The following is a 13251-nucleotide window of genomic DNA, read 5'->3' as shown; positions in this document are numbered from 1 at the left end:
CCATCATTTAACTATTTCGTTCATTTTCATCACCCTCTGTCTTAGCCTCCAATATATATATATATATATATATATATATATATATATATATATATATATATATATATATATATATATATATATATATATATATATATATATATAGTACTTGTACCGATTATGGCCCGGGTCCCTAATATGGCCCACCCACCATATCTCTGAAGATTTACGTTGGTGCTACTAGATGACAATATAAACTATGTCCTCTGAGCTGCGCAAATATGTTTACGATTGTCATGAGGACACAGTTTATACTGTCATCTAGTAGCACCAACGCAAATCTGCAGAGATATGGTAGCTGTGCCATATTAGGGACCCGGGCCGTAATCGGTACAAGTACCATGAAGATCAGTGTCGTAGGCAGCGTTTCATCAAGTGGGGCTGGGATTCAAGTTCTCCAGTTCAGCTCATTTCAGGTATTTGTATACATAACTTAAGTTGGTTTTTGTATAATATGTGATTCAAGAGCTTCTTCGTGGCTAAGCGGTCAGCGTACGCGCCCTTGACGTGGAGACTCGGGTTCAATTCCCGGTCGAAGTTCATGTAGGTCGAATTCCACGTTAATCAGTAGGTCTCATATAGCCTCGCTTCTGAACGTGACGTTAAACTCATCATTAACATCATATCTTGTTCAAGACGGGGTGGAGTTAAAACCCGGAGCCTCCCTTGCATACGCTACTGGTAAAGATTGAGATGAGATGCTTTGTAAACGTTATGCTTATCAAGTTACAAGATTGAATTGAAGGAAGCCATATTGTATTGCAATGAAAAGTACTTGATGACTTTTTTACGCGGAAGATTAACGTTTCCTCCAACAGTCAAGGGTAAACTAATTAAGAGCATTACGTGCTTTTTCAATGTTCTCTCTCTCTCTTTTTTTTTCTAATCTACGTCATTGTGTTATGAACTCAACTTTCTCCTTTGGCTTCTGAACTCTTGCAGCGTCGATGAGTTAACTTTTGCTAATTCAATTTATTCGAGAACAAGATTATTGACAAAAACTATTAATTTTTATTCATGAGCGAAAGATTTTATTAAATTTCCTGCAGAGACAGTTTGGTAAAAGTACTTAGAAGTGAAAAATAACGATTACAGTAATGGTTTAAGACAATTATTAACAGTAAGATCTTTCAAGTTATTCTACGCATAGTATCATCATCATCATCATCATCATCATCATCATCATCATAGGCAGTGGCGGATCCAGGATATGATCAAGGGAGGGGCTAAACCATAGTTTGCAGCTTTATCCAGTGTAAAGCAGGATTGAAGCCGATTTTATCTAGTGTACACCTGAGCATCAAGGGGGGCTATAGCCCTTATAACTCCCCCCTTGGATCCGCGCCTGAAGATATTCTGCCATTATTAGCAGGTCACTTGTCGCAACTGAGAAGCTTCCATGCTCCACGGTCTACCGCTAACTTCTTCATCTTTACGTACGATTTCTGTGTTTCGATATCGTCCATTAATTATAGTCTTCTTCGCCCTCTCCGTCTCTTTCTTGCCACCATACCCTTTAGCACGTTCCTCATGATACAGTTCTTTCTTACCCAATGTCCCAACTAGTTTCTCTTCCTCTTCTTAATAATACCTAAAGTTTTTCTTTTGTCCCCCACCATTTCTAAGACCTTTCATTAGTTTTCCGCTCGACCCAGCTAATTCTCTTTATTTTCCTCCACACTCACATTTCGAAAGCTCCCAGTAGACCTAAGTGTGTATAGTATGGTCAAATCTTATAGAACGACTATGTTCTTTCGCCCGACGACAGTTATCACAGCAAAATCGATAAAGGATAGCGAGAAGCGGTTTCTTTGAAATAGATTCTGTGTCACAATAATATGTGCGACCCCTGTTCAAACAGGAAATGGTAGATATCAACCGTTTCCGGTTTTAATGTTGATCGCCATACAACAAAAATGGTAATAGACAGCGTCACGTAGTTCGTTTAATTGATGGAGGCGCGGTGATTCAGAGGTAGAGCGTTTACCTTTGGTGCATGAGGTCCCTGGTTCAATTCCCGGCTTGGTAAGTTTTGTTGATATGGACAACATCGTGTACGGATCGGTTTTATCGGGATACTCTCGTTTCCTTCCACATTCTCATTCCACTAATTCTTCCATTATCATTTACTTGCTTGAATCATCGATTAATAAAAACTCCTTTGCAAAAGAAGACGAAGAGAAGAAATAAAATATATTTTTTCACAAGCTGAAATATACTGTACTTCATTGTTTTATTTGATGTGGACAAACACCGTGTGCGTGGGTTTTCTCTGTCCTCCCACTTTCTTCATTCCACCATTTCATTCATTAATTTCTCATCATTGCCATCTCCTTTAGCCTAGCTGACATAAGCATGGGACGTAAAATTTACAAAGATTTCATTTCATTGTTTTAGTGTAACAAGTTGAGTTGATTTTTAGCTTAACGTCCCTTTTCAGCAGCGAGGCTATATGAGACGTGGACCTATTGATTAACGTGGAATCCGAACCACATGAGCCCCCGCTGGGAATCGAACCCGGGTCTTTCACGCCAAAGGCGCGTACGTTAATCACTTAGTCACGGAGGAGCTCATGTAACAAGTTCAGTTTTGAAGGCATTACACAAGGTGGCTCAAAAGTAGGTATACAGTTCCGTACTGATCAACTCATTGCTTTTAATATTATTTTTTATTGTTATCTATCAGGCAGACTTAGTTTCTTTATTATTTGTTCTTAATGTCTTTTTACTTATATCTTAAGGTCGGAACAGCCGACACAAATACACCTATAAACTACAATGTTATACTTGATCAATGCAGAGGTGTATACCTACTTTTGGGCCACACTGTATGTTGCCAACGCTGTACGTAGCAGGGAGACCAAGTTTACCAAAAGTTCTGTAAGTATAGGTATATAGGCCTATGTTATAGTGAAATTGAATCATCAAACTTACTTTTACACGTTTCTAATACTAAAGACAGAAAAGAATCGCTTTTGATTGTTTGACGCTGCAAAACGTATAGAATGCCTTGTGTGTCCGTCATGCCTTGACACGTATGATCGATTGATCACACAATCAAGGTATAAGTGAGTGTATGGCTGTCACGTGGTCTAACATCTGTAGTTCGCGTTTTCTTATCTTCCCATTTGGATTGGCCTTCAAGCATCGCCTCAAAGGAGTCCGTAATTGCATTAATCTCACTCGTAAAAGTATAATCGGTAGACGGTGATTCGTCCGCATTTGTCATTCCTTTGTGGCGACAACATATTTACAAGGTTGAGACAACATATTCTGTTTTCTTACAGAGATATCATGATGTGATGTTCTTGGAAGTTTGCTTTCAGCAAAGAACAATTATGGTAAAACCTGGTAATTTGGCCACCACCCAGAAGAATAAAACTGTTTGAACAGTGATATACTGGCTTTAAATAGTTTGTAGAGAAGTCGCACAGAGCTTGCATTACTTCTAGTGTAAAAGCAAGGAACTTATTCAGAAAAAAAATACAACTAATTTAGTTAATACAAGGCAATTTTAAAAAGGTCAGTGGTCCTAGCATGACCACCACTTTAGCGCCTTATTTCAACACCGAGGATCTGTTGTTGTACGTAGTTAACAGAGGCCAGCGGTCTCAGCATGACTACCACTTTAGGATGTTTTTCCAGCACCAAGTTACCGGTGTTGTAATTAACACAGACTCATGGTAACAGCATGACTACCATTTTAGCGTGTTAATTCAGCACCAAGGGACCGGTGTTTTAATTAACACAGGCCAGCGGTACCAGCATGACTACCACTTTAGCGTGTTATTTCAACTCCAAAGATCCGATGTTGTAGTTAACACAGAGCAGTGGTCTCAGCATGACTATCAGTCTAGCTTGTTATTTCAACTCCAAAGATCCGATGTTGTAGTTAACACAGAGCAGTGGTCTCAGCATGACTACCAGTCTAGCTTGTTATTTCAACTCCAAAGATCCGATGTTGTAATTAACACAGGTAGTGGTTCTAGCATGACTACTACTTTAGTGCCTTTTCTCAACACCAAGGAACCGGTATCGTAGTTACCACAGGCCACTGGTCCCAACATGACTACCACTTTAGTATGTTATTTCAGCATCAAGTTACCGGTGTTGCAGTTAACACAGACCAGTGGTATCAGCATGACTATCACTTTAGGATGTTATTTCATCACCAAGTTACTGGTGTTACAGTTAACACAGACCAGTGATGTCAGCATGACTACCACTTTAGGATGTTATTTCAGCACCAAGTTACCGGTGTTGCAGTTAACACAGACCAGTGGTGTCAGCATGACTACCACTTTAGGATGTTTTTCCAGCACCAAGTTACCGATGTTGCAGTTAACACAGACCAGTGTTCTCAGCATGACTACCAATTTAGGATGTTATTTCAGCACCAAGTTACCGGTGTTGCAGTTAACACAGACCAGTGTTCTCAGCATGACTACCACTTTAGGATGTTATTTCAGCACCAAGTTACCGGTGTTGCAGTTAACACAGACCAGTGGTCTCAGCATGACTACCACTCTCCCTTGTTATTTCAACTCCAAAGATCCGATGTTGTATTTAACACAGGTAGTGGTTCTAGCATGACTACTACTTTAGTGTCTTATCTCAACACCAAGGAACCAGTATCGTAGTTACCACAGGCCACTGGTCCCAACATGACTATTACTTTAGCGTGTTACTTCAACACCAAAGATCCGGTATTGTATTTAACACAGGTCTAGTTTCGATTTTAGAATAAAAACTTACCTCGTGCCGTCTCGGAAATTTTCTCGTGCCACTTTGTAAATTTATGAGCAAAATTTTTTACCCTGGGTTTTTTTTCTTGATTTTATTTAGACGTTATGAGAATCCTTCCGCGTCATGAGAATTTCAAGAAGGGTGTGATGTAACAAAATTTAAACCATATTTATTGTTGGCGTATATTGCATATACAATGACTTAACGTACCTTTGAACGCTGATGAAAGCTCTACAGTGTATTTGTAAAATCACTTTATGTACCGTATTTATAGTGTTTATACTGTTTATAGTGTTTATAGTGTTTATACTATGAATCATGTAACAGTAAATCAGTGTTATTGATCTAAGACTTGGGTGAACTATGTTGCTTACGAAACTCGAGAAATTTCTGTATTGTTTTGAAAGCGTGAGTAGAATTTTAATGTTTCTATTCTCGTATCGAATTTAAAAAGGGACTTTCCGCCTCGACTCTCGTCATGTTTTCGAGACGAGCATTGGGAAGACACTAGGAACTTCTCGTCTCGTCTCGGAAGCGAGATAACAATTTTAATGCTTTTTGTCTCGTATCGAATTTAAAAAGGGACTTTCCCCCTCGACTCTCATCATGTTTTCGAGACGAGCATTGGGGCGTTACTAGGAATTTCTCGTCTCGTCTCAGAAGCGAGATAACAATTTTAATGCTTTTTGTCTCGTATCGAATTTAAAAAGGGACTTTCCGCCTCGACTCTCGTCGTGTTTTCGAGACGAGCATTGGGGCGACACTAGGAATTTCTCGTCTCGTCTCGGAAGCGAGATAACAATGTTAATGCTTTTTGTCTCGTATCGAATTTAAAAAGGGACTTTCCGCCTCGACTCTCGTCGTGTTTTCGAGACGAGCATTGGGGCGACACTAGGAATTTCTCGTCTCGTCTCGGAAGCGAGATAACAATGTTAATGCTTTTTGTCTCGTATCGAAATTAAAAAGGGACTTTCCGCCTCGACTCTCGTCATGTTTTCGAGACGAGCATTGGGGTGACACTAGGAATTTCTCGTCTCGTCTCGGAAGCGAGATATCAATGTTAATGCTTTTTGTCTCGTATCGAATTTAAAAAGGGACTTTCCGCCTCGACTCTCGTCATGTTTTCGAGACGAGCATTGGGGAGACACTAGGAATTTCTCGTCTCGTCTCGGAAGCGAGATAACAATGTTAATGCTTTTTGTCTCGTATCGAATTTAAAAAGGGACTTCCCGCCTCGACTCTCGTCATGTTTTCGAGACGAGCATTGGGGAGACACTAGGAATTTCTCGTCTCGTCTCGGAAGCGAGATAACAATGTTAATGCTTTTTGTCTCGTATCGAATTTAAAAAGGGACTTTCCGCCTCGACTCTCGTCATGTTTTCGAGACGAGCATTGGGGAGAAACTAGGAATTTCTCGTCTCGTCTCGGAAGCGAGATAACAATGTTAATGCTTTTTGTCTCGTATCGAATTTAAAAAGGGACTTTCCGCCTCGACTCTCGTCATGTTTTCGAGACGAGCATTGGGGCGACACTAAGAATTTCTCGTCTCGTCTCGGAAGCGAGATAACAATGTTAATGCTTTTTGTCTCGTATCGAATTTAAAAAGGGACTTTCCGCCTCGACTCTCATCATGTTTTCGAGACGAGCATTGGGGCGAAACTAGGAATTTCTCGTCTCGTCTCAGAAGCGAGATAACAATTTTAATGCTTTTTGTCTCGTATCGAATTTGAAAAGGGACTTTCCGCCTCGACTCTCGTCATGTTTTCGAGACGAGCATTGGGGCGACACTAGGAATTTCTCGTCTCGTCTCGGAAGCGAGATAACAATGTTAATGCTTTTTGCCTCGTATCGAATTTAAAAAGGGACTTTCCGCCTCGACTCTCGTCATGTTTTCGAGACGAGCATTGGGGCGACACTAGGAATTTCTCGTCTCGTCTCGGAAGCGAGATAACAATGTTAATGCTTTTTGTCTCGTATCGAATTTAAAAAGGGACTTCCCGCCTCGACTCTCGTCATGTTTTCGAGACGAGCAATGATACGACACTAGGAATTTCTTCTCTCGGCTCAGAAGTACGATAAGAATGGTAATGTTTCTCGTCTCATATCGACTTTAAAATAGGTATTTCTCTTCTCGTCTCTCGCCATATTTTCGAGACGAGCATTGAGGCGACACTAGGAATATCCTGTCTCGACTCAAAAGCGAGATAAGAATGGCAATGTTTCTCGTATCTTTTCGATTATTTTTTTTAAAAAAAAGGTAATTCTTGCCACATTTTCGAGGCGACACGAAAACTTATCGTCTCGGGGGCAACACTACACAATATATATTAACAGTGGCGTATTTAGGTAGGTGGCTTCCGGGCTTAAGCCCCCCACCCGAAATCTTACTTAGTGTAGTAAAGTAAATGGAATATCTTGCGGAATTTTCACATTTTCAGGCAAAGCCCCCCCCTTCGGAAAGTTAGCAAAGCCCCTCCCGAAACAAAGTCGTAAATACGCCACTGTATATTAATGTAGAACCTTAACCAAGGTCCTTCCTTTCTGTTCATAAATGAATGATTAATTAGTTTCCGTGAAGACTAAGAATGATGTCCTTCACTTTGAAATAATAAGGAATATTAACTAATAGCTCTGGTATTTAAAATTTGCCAATTCCTTTTCAAGGTATCATTAATAACAATCTAATCCAGAAATTAATTGTGATAAGAATCGCAAGAAAATTATGTCACTTTCAAATACGTGACTCTTCAAGGTCAGAATCTGCTTAAAATAACGATAAGATACGAAAAATCTGGTTTTCGCGAGTTCAAACTTCAAAACATTCTAAAGTGAAAATAAAAGAGATTTTATCCTTTCTGCAAAATTCCCCTATTTTAAAGATAAAGGGCTCCAATGATACTCTTAACTCGTTCACCATTCATTGCAAAAAATTCTGTAAAACATATTAAGTTGTACACTAATATATTTCGTCACGTGTGTGTGTGTGTGTGTGAAAACCTTGTAAATATAGCAAGGTATTATTAATTTCTATGTAAATTTATTATTATTATTATTATTATTATTATTATTATTATTATTATTATTATTATTATTATTATTATTATTATTATTATTATTATTATTATTATTATTATTATTATTAAACCACTAAAGAAACAAGTAAAAAAGGGAAATATGTTAGTGAGAAAATCGACCATACCTCGATAGGTTTCTCGTGGTTAAGTGCTTGGAATTTCGCTGCTTGTGCAGCAGACAGGTCTTGATTCCCGGTGGTAGGTACTGTCATTTGAATTATAACCGTCAATCTATATCTAATATAGTCTAGTAACCCAGATACTATGTATTTCTTATGTGTGCTGGCAACCCCGTCACACCACCGAGAAGAAACGTGGGTGTTGAAAGATGAAAAAAAAGGTGTGCTCGTGTCTGTTATCAGTTGCTTTGTTTATATTTCTGTCCATGCTAGTGGAGGCACTCGGTGGCGCAACTCAGTTGCTGTGTATGAAAGGGCTGTTAGTTTTGGCATAGTAATTGGCCATTTTAATATAGTGCATTAATTGGAATTGTTTTGTTGGTTCTTTTCGTTCGTTTTCCTTCCCCTAATATAGTACCTGCTAATTACAAATTGTCCTCAAACAGTTCTAATTGGTTTCTTTTCTTACATTTACAACCAGTGGCGGATCCAGGGGACCAGCATTATTAATTGGCTCCGCCCCCGATCGCTGCCTCCCTCCCCGGAGAAGAGGAAACTTTCTTATTTTATACATAAATAAAAACCCATCCCAGAATTTGGAGCTCTTAAAAGTAGCTCTAAGTAGTAGTATTACACCCCCCCAGAAGTCCATCCTGAATCCGCCCCTGTTTACAACTGCTTCCGATATTTCAACAAGCGCATTTCGTTTCATAGTTTTTTTAAAAAATGTGATCGACATCAAAAGTGTGGTGATCTTAGGTTGAAACTGGGAATAGTTTCAATAGGGAGGTAAGAGCGGATATTCTTTGGGCACTGAATAAATATAAAAACATGTCTTACTATCTCTGCCCATTTATGCATTATGATAAAAACATGTCTTACTATCTCTGCCCACTTCTGCTTTATGATAGAAACATGTCTTACTATCTCTGCTCATTTCTGCTTTATGATAAAAACATGTCTTACTATCTCTGCCCACTTCTGCTTTATGATAAAAACATGTCTTACTATCTCTGCCCACTTCTGCTTTATGATAAAAACATGTCTTACTATCTCTGCCCATTTCTGCTTTATGATAAAAACATGTCTTACTATCTCTGCCCACTTCTGCTTTATGATAAAAACATGTCTTACTATCTCTGTCCATTTCTGCTTTATGATAATCTAAAGTTGAAACCTCTATGAGCGCCATTCATAGATATGGAACTTATTCTCTTCGGACGCTGAATCCATTAAAAGAGATTTGTCGCTGTCTGCTGTATAAGACTTTAATATAAAAAGCGGAAATAGCAGATGTTTCACTTCCAGTTTCTTTAGATCAGTGGTTCCCAACCTTGTATACCTATCGTCCCTTTCGTACACGCTGCATAATTCACGCCCCCTTCTTCCCGCTCGTTGGTCATACGTACTTTTTTAAATGCCCTCTAATACGGTTTCAGAGGCAGCAGTGAAAATTTATACTTGTTTTCAGCAATACCTTTGCATTTCCTTGTAGCGTAGTATTATTTCTTACCACCTTTGTTCTTAATGAAACCACATTTCTTAGTTAATATGTTTTTCTGTTTGTGCATTATTGACTTTAACGTCTCCTTATTATTACGAATGTAGTTAATTTCTGTCAGTGGCTAGCGCACTCATTGCTCGCTCCTCACGCCCTCTAGAGGGACAGAACCCCTACATTGGGAACCACTGTTTTAGAGGCATAAGAGTATGTATAAACTCTATGATTGGAGTGCTGAACCCATGTAAAAATACTTGTCTCCATCTGTCATTATTTTTGCTGTATTGGGATGCCAATGTTAAAACTGGAAGTGGTTTTAATAGAGACGTAAAGCTGAATATGGAATTTAGTTTTGATAAATTGAATCCACGCAAAAGAAACACTTCTATTACCGTTTTACAGGGGTGCAACCCACCCAGTACCGTGCCTTGAGGGGGCAAGCGGGGTAACGGCCCCGGGCGCCGAAGTAAGAGGGCGCAAAATTCGGGAGAAACAGGAAAAAGATGGAAAAAATTACTTGGAATATATGTATGGGGGCGCCGTCGTATACTCTCGCCCCGGGCACTGATTTTCCACGGCGGCCACTACACCCACCGGGTCCACCCAGTTTGAACCCCCCCCCCTCAGAAAAAAATTTGTAGCTCAATATACATTTGAACACTTTCTCTATAAAATTAAACTTGTTTAACTGGGAAATGATTGCTGTAGCATGAAAATTTGATTTCACACTTCATCTGTACTCTTTCTCTTATAAAAACAATCTAGTTCTATCATGTTTCTGAAAATATACGAAGTATTTTACAAATACTTACCGCCTTTTCGGGTGCAGAATAATACCTGTTGAATACTACATAGAAGTAGTGGTATTGGACCCCGTACTCCCAAAGCTTTTGGACCCCTTCCAACAAAAAAAATTCTGGGCGAGCCCTTGGTACTCTGATATCTATTAAAAGATAGATGGATAAGCAAAGTTGATGTATAAGATATCCCATACTTACTAATAGCATAAGTGCAAATTTAAAAATAGTTTTTCTTCAATCTCGTAATTCCTTGCCAATTAGCATGCGTTAATTTTGTAATATAAAAAAAAATGGCTCTTTCTCCTCAAAGATACAAACTTCCGTTGCTTGGCTATTACCTTGCTTGAAAGGAACGTATACGGGCGGAAGGAAGATGGTGGTAACCTTGGCTGAAGAGATTCTTGGAGTTAATTTGAGTCTTAGTGTCAATTGGGCCTTGAGAAAAGCGAATACCCAGAGTGTGAAGGTCTGGAGTGGACCACAAGCAGGGTTATCGCATCTACAAACATTACATCACCTCTTCCCCAATTTTCAAGCTAGGTTGCCTTTTTTCTTCATAAGAATATTTAACAATTTTGGTATCAGAAAAATAATAAGTTCAAAGACTAAACGTGTGAAGCGATAGCTGAATTAAATATAGGTGGATGATAATTCTTATTGTGTAGTTTGCGAGATATGACAATATACAGAATGAATACGAGCAACCCTTAATTTTTGATTTTGTTTACTCTTTTACGATCTATGGTATATTTTTATACCATACGGATATACCATGGTAATTTGCATTATAACTCTGCTATTACATCCTTTTTTCCCCCTTTTTTTGATTTTTAGACACAGAAGCATTGCAAACTATATTTCATTAGGTTTTAGAGCTGACGCGTGAGATGGATAGGGGCTATGACGTCATCATTGTATAAAGATAAGGCACATATCGGTCGATAGAGCACATCGAGCTGAACACGCTCGGGTGTTCATTCTCATGTGTAGTTTTTAAGGAAATCAAGAAAAACGAATTATTGCTATTATTATTTCATTATTGGAAGCGTGTTTCTCAGTAGTAAAATTATGAGCTTTCAACAACGAAACAACACCGATTTCCGGTGGAAACATTCGGTCGGAAAGGTGTAAAAGTCTTTTTAGGCGAACCATCGTCAGTGAGATTTTCCCGGGGTTTTCCTCATTCATACCAGGCAAATACCGGGATAGTACCTAACATAAAAAGGTCACAGGCCACGAAGCACGCAGTCAGAAATGTTTGTTGGGAGTGGTCCCATACTAAAACTAACTACGTCTCTTTAGTATTGAACGGGTGTTATTCCACCCCGAAAAGACTGTAAGTGTATAAAGCACTTCCATCTGTATAGAACTAGATTGTTTTTATAAGAGAAAAAGCACATATGAAGTGTAAGATCAAAATTTCATCGTGCATCAGTCATTTCCCTGTTAAACAAGTATAGTTTTGTTAAAAGTATACAAATGTACAGTATATTGAGTTAGGAAGTTTTTTTGGGGGGGGCAGACCCGGTAGACTTCCTCGTGGGTGAGCCCCTGGAGGATGCTTCCTCATTTTCCCAAGTAGTTGATCACCGAGCCGACCGAGGTGCGACATTCCTCATAAGTGATGGACTAAATAGCCAGAAATGATGAAAATCCAGAAATATAATTCCTAATTATGAACGGTGAATCAAAAAATATCAATAAACTGCACTGATTATTCTCTGATTATAATTTCAACTTGTCCTCGGACTAAGTTTAACTATTCACCTCTTGGTGCCATCTAGTGGCAATATCCAAGCCTTTACCCATACTTTAGGTTCTGTTTGACGTCGCGAAACTACGGTAGATTCCTACTTATGAGCCTTAATATTAAAAACTACTGTCAATAGAGAGGTAACGTTGGAAGTAGAACCTCTTATTGGGACACTAACTCTACAGAGTTTCTGGGTAAATTTGACAGTTGGTTTTTATTGCATGTAGATATGACTTACCGGAAGGTGCTACAGCGTTCTCACATATTACTTCTCTTTGGTTTATTTCAGATACAGCTGTGAAGTCAAACAGAACTGCAATGGACGAGTGGAAGCCACCAAAATGTTGGAAAAGAGTTACCTACGTCATGATGATTCGTGCCGCCCAACCAAATTCTGCAATCAAGACAGCTGCTCAGTGCTCCTTGAGCACTGAGAAAGAGATACTTAGTGAAATGCAGAAGTGCAACAGTGACCCCACTCCTTGCCATACTGCTGGAAAGACCCTAAAGTGGTTGCGTGACAATTTGTACTTCACCAGTCCTGACATCTGGCCCCCTAACTTCCCTGATTGCAATCCCATGGACTATTATGTGTGTGTGTGTGGAACAACACAGCACCTGCATTGCCTGAAACACAAAGACCCCAGCTCATCGACAGGATTCAGGCAGCATTTGCAGCTCTTCCTACGGGCACCGTAAAGGCTGCATATTTCAGATTCAGGAGACGCGTTGAGGCAGTTATGGTCACATTTTTTTAAATTTATTTTTTTAAAGAGATTTTGCTTTGTCTTGTTTTCCTTCTACTCTACGATTTCTATGAGTTCAATAAAATTTCTTTTGAAGACGATGTTCCTTGTTTTTCCCTATCCCTCAAAAGTGTCATATTTATCTCGAACACTCTGTATATCAGAAATATATCTTGCTCTCGATGAACGCTTTTACTCTTTAGGGATCAACTTTCAAAGCCGAGAACTCTTTTCTCGAAAACTTTCTGAAAACCTATTTTCAAACCCAATCCGGTTTTCCATCAAGAGCCGGTTTAGTTTTTTTTTTTTTTTTCTAAAAAATGTTTTTGGTTCTTCGTTAAGTTGATTTGAGTTCAACGTCCCGTTCGGCAGCGAAGCTATATGAGATTTTTACCTGCAACTTAATGTGAAATCTGAACCTCATGAGCTCCCGCCGGGAATCGAACCAGGTCTCCTGCACCAAATGCTTCCTCG

General features: G+C 39.2%; 1 long non-coding RNA gene across 1 annotated transcript in view; it reads left to right on the top strand.

The window, feature by feature from the left end:
* Window positions 1-12868, top strand: part of LOC145675584 (uncharacterized) — a 32200-nt gene extending 19332 nt beyond the window's left edge. The window contains exon 3 of the long non-coding RNA XR_014129161.1: window positions 12321-12868. This is a non-coding gene — a long non-coding RNA (uncharacterized LOC145675584). The remainder of the gene's footprint in view (window positions 1-12320) is intronic.
* Window positions 12869-13251: the final 383 nt, after the last annotated feature.

The sequence above is a fragment of the Thermobia domestica genome, chromosome 18 (genome assembly GCF_964235325.1).
Source record: "Thermobia domestica chromosome 18, izTheDome1.hap1.1, whole genome shotgun sequence".
Classification (NCBI taxonomy): domain Eukaryota; kingdom Metazoa; phylum Arthropoda; class Insecta; order Zygentoma; family Lepismatidae; genus Thermobia; species Thermobia domestica.
Note: the sequence above shows the minus strand (reverse complement) of the source record. Positions and strands in the feature narration are given on the sequence as shown.